Source organism: Mesocricetus auratus, unplaced genomic scaffold (assembly GCF_017639785.1).
Source record: "Mesocricetus auratus isolate SY011 unplaced genomic scaffold, BCM_Maur_2.0 Super-Scaffold_100022, whole genome shotgun sequence".
Taxonomy (NCBI): Eukaryota; Metazoa; Chordata; class Mammalia; order Rodentia; family Cricetidae; genus Mesocricetus; species Mesocricetus auratus.
In genome coordinates this window covers 11,504,091-11,508,519 of record NW_024429203.1, presented here as the reverse complement: position 1 = coordinate 11,508,519, position 4,429 = coordinate 11,504,091, and the positions used below count along the sequence as shown (strand labels likewise).

The window sequence follows — 4,429 nt, the reverse complement described above, 5'->3', positions numbered from 1 at the left end:
CAATAATTATCTAAATTATCACCTAACCTACCGAGTTAAGACTTTGGTGGTCTCCATAAGGGAGGGACTGGAAAATGCACAGGTCACCAACAAAGTTTTAGCTTCTAAACCTGTTGGGTGTTTTGTTTTGTATGTGGTGCTGTTGATAAAAACTAGGCCTTCATGAATGCTATGCCAATACTCTACCACTCAGCTACATACCCAGCCCTCTTGCTGAAGGTTTAAAGATAGAAAAAGACATATTACAAGCTAAAGTTTTTTAGCTCTAGAGGTTCCTCCAATTAGGCAGTTTCTATGCTACCTCTTGTAGCCACAGGCTGATGGAGCTGAAAAATCCAACTCTCCATGGGAAGCTGACTGCATAGACTTAAGAGGAGTCTTAGGTCAATGTCAGGGCACTGACTGGGAACCACTGAGACATGGAGAATTAGTGTGGAGACATTTAAGAGCATGTCAATACAAAGACTCAGCAGGAGAAACCCACCCTCCCTTCTGCATTAAAACCTTTTCTTTCTTAATGAAATATCTGTAATTACCTCATTAAAAGCTGCTAGTGTAGTGGTAAAAGCCAGTTGTCCTCATGTCCTATATTAACTACCTCTCATTGCCTCTTGAACTAGAACTAAACTCAGGTCTCAGAATATGTCATGGGGGTGACTGCAAAGCCAGTCTAGGGAAACTAAACAGAATAGTAAGATTGTGCTGACTTATAAGGTCAAAAACTGGAAATACAGATGATAAAGGGCTAAATGAGGAAGGAGGACAAAAACAGAATTTTAGGTTTAGGCCAAATTCATTAATATGAGTTCATTTTTTTAGTGATGTAGAGTTTAGTGTGCTAACAGGAATTTCTGTAATTGTCTCTCATTTAGTGGCTGAAACATGTCATCAGGTCTCTGTGCCATATGGTAGTCAAAATGATAGACAGTGTTAGGAAAATGTGGAGAAGAAATTCATAGGATTCTACAAGAGAAAGAACATTGAAGTAGATTTAATATGGAGACCATCCACACAATGGTAAGTGTATCCTTGATAGCGCAAACGTTCTCCATGACCCAGAGTCTTGGGATATAATTAGTGAAATGAGTGGTGTTGTAGCTTTCTGCAGATGGAGTATCTTGTGGAGGGTGTGGCCATGGAATTTTCTTCTTTGAGTGAATGTGATGGAGGATACTATACAACAGAAGGGATCAAGCACAGAGTTTAACCATCACAGGTAAGGTTGGCCAAAATATTAGTTGAGTTCAATGATAGGTAATGAGGAATTCTGTTTTTTCCAAGATGGGAAAGTAGGGACCAGATTTACCATCTTACCTGAAATATATAAAAACCAACACACACACACACATACACACACACACACACACACACACACACACACACACACACACACGTTCAATATTGAAAATCAGGTAACAAAGGGAAGTAATACCAAGAGATGGGAACACATCAGGATGTGATGTCATCTCACAGGTCAGAAGAGTTTCTGGAGAACACAGGATGGTTTGGTGATGTCAGTGAGTTGAGGAAGCAAAGCTGGGAGGGAGCGAAGAGAGAAGATAGAGTTTACAGAGCAAAGTAATTTGAGGACAAAGCTGTACAGGAAAAGGTCCACAGATCTGTAAAGGGCCCTTCTTCACCAGAGTGAGGACCAATGGATACCTGTGAGGCAACTAACTACTCAGGAACAATGGGAAAAACAGAGAGTATGAGAGGCTATGATGGCTGGCACTCACGCTAACAATTCATGGTCTCCCACTAACAATTCATGTGGTAGGATAGAGTATTCTGCACTTTCCTTCAGTTGTAGGGAACATTCCTAGACATAATGTTGTTCTAAGGCCACCAAATTAATGCAGAACAAGACTTGAGAGTGTCAGACTAATTTTTAGTAATTTTTCTGAAATCTGGAACAAGGCCTACAATATCTATAGGAATATAAAGATAATCAGTACCAAAATAAAAACATGTAATTCGTGATATGTTAACAAAACCTTCCAGACTTACAGAGGAGGCAGGAAATATGACTTGTACTGCAAAAATAATCAACAATTGACTAGCATATGAGTTCAATCCCCCCCACACACGTGTAACGCATACACACAAAATGAATCAAAATGACACCAAATATGGAATTAGCAGACAAGATTGCTCAAAATAGTTATAGTAGTCATAATATCTGAGATGAGAAATTCACTGCATAATAAACGTAGACATTGTACAAGAAAAATCTGTGAACTTTTCAACACAGAAATTGAAAACTATGCAATATGAAACAGTGAAAGAAGACCAAAAAGAAGAAAAAGGAAGGGGGAAAGGAGGGAGGGAGGGAGGGAGGGAGGACAAAGGAAAAGAAAACAGACAAAAGCACCAGTGAACTGCAGAAAACTTTTAGTCACACAATATATGTGCAATTAGAAGGAAAAAGATTAGATATATAGCAGAAAAAATGGCTAGAAATGTTCTGAATTCAATAAAATTTTCACACAGATCCAACAAGTTCAACAAATTCCAGGGGCAAGAAACATGAGAAGCTATATCAAGGCATACTATATTTAGACTAATTCAAATTCATGATAAGAAAGATAGCTTAATACACCCAGAAAAAAATATCATTACACAGAAGAAGAAACAGCAACTGGGAATTTCTTTTGAAAACTTTATAAGCTAAAGAAAGGAGAGTGGGTCTAGATCTTAACAATACCAATAAGACCCCCAAAGAAATGAAACTCCCCCTTTTTCTATACCCAATTAAAATTATCTTTAAAAATGAAAATGCAATTGATTTTTTTCAGATATTAAAAACTAAAAGGATTCATAATAACAATCCTATCCTCTAGGCATAAAGAAGCTAGGAGTGACAAAAGGAACACAAGTTGTTAATGCATGAATCTGTAAAATGTTTCCTCTTTATTATCTACCTTTAAAAAGACAATAGGGCAAGGGTGTGTAGTTCAGTGACAAAGTGCATGCTTAATATGTCCAAGGCTTTAAATTCAGCCCCCAGCATCATCCCTCCAAAAATGTAACTGACAATGTCAGGGAATATGTGTTTGAGGGTTTATAATACATGCGTAAAAAAGTATGGAAGTTTGAATTAATATAAACAATCTAAGGGTAATGGAAATAGTAGCTATGTGGATATAGGTAAAAAACATTTTCTTTTGAAAATTTTTATAAAGGTAACCAAAGATCTACAATACCAACCTGACAGGAGATGTATCTGCTGGCACTATAATGACATGACTGTTTTTGAGGCAACCACTCTCTGCATCTGAGTCTCACTTTACAAAAGAGAATTCATACTCTGTACTGTAAACCTGGTCAAGGCCCATGGATAAAAAGGCCTTGGGTCTTAGGGGGTGAATTTGCTACTGTTGTTTAACTAGATTGTCATGCCACTGAAATGCTTCTAAATATTTATGTTTATACCCATAAACAAATGCCACTCCCAGCATTAATCAGAGAAGCTTCTCTTTGCAATGAGTGCTCTAGATGCCGAGAATAAGTGACAGTTGGGTGTTCAGCCCTAAACAGGACATTTTTATAACCTACTCAAGTCTCAGGTATCTTTATAGAAGAGAGGGCGGAAGGAATGTAAGAGCAGGTGAGATCATGTGTGTTCGGGGTGGCATGGCTACATAGCAGTACTAACAGTATCACTTTTATTTATATTACAGATGCTGCTTCACTTATATCACCTTCAAGATTATATATCCTCATGAAATGGCTATAGTGTTCTTAATCTCTACCCAACAGTTACGTTTCCTTGTGGCCCCTTAAACCAATCCCTTTCTGAGTCATTCTGACTGCTGCTTGTCCCCCTTTGATAGTTGAAAGAAGCTAGAGTAGTTGGTGTCCCTAGACCTCTAACAGCAGTCAGGAAGACCTTTGAGAGGGAACAATGAGGGACTAGAAGTTAGACAGATTCCCTGATAGGAAGATAGATAGGGAAAGGGACTATTACTAGGTAATAAACATAGTGAACTTCCAAGATGGTTAGCTGTTGGGAGATTCTTTAAATATGTGTCTGATTGGTTTGAATAAAGCACTGTTGGCCAATAGGAAAGCAAGATAGGTGGGACTAGGAGTCGAGGAGGATTCTGGGAAAGAGAGACAAAGGCAGACACGATGTAGGCCGACAGAGTAAGAGGTCCAGACCCTTTTCACCAGAAAGAGAAATACTTAGATTAACAACTATGGGTTAAATACTTAAGTCAGAGATAGCCAGTAAGAAACCAAGCAAATGGCTAGCAGCTTCATAATTAATATAGTGTCTTGTGTGTTATTTGGGGGCTAAACTGACAATGGAACCCAGGCAGGAATCCCGCAACAGTTGGCTCCTTCCTTACCTTCCTGACCTGAGAGAAAAACGGGCATTTTAAAGCAAAGGTCTTGCAGTCTTCTCCCACCAGTAGGATCCCGATGA

The 4,429-nt window shown here is 38.6% G+C and overlaps 1 long non-coding RNA gene across 1 annotated transcript; it reads left to right on the top strand.

Annotated features, from left to right (window-relative positions):
- The first annotated feature begins 886 nt into the window (after positions 1-886).
- Positions 887-4,110, top strand: LOC121133428. The gene is made up of 3 exons (XR_005870260.1): positions 887-1,017; positions 1,099-1,216; positions 3,681-4,110. It is a non-coding gene; the product is annotated as an uncharacterized LOC121133428 (long non-coding RNA).
- Positions 4,111-4,429: the final 319 nt, after the last annotated feature.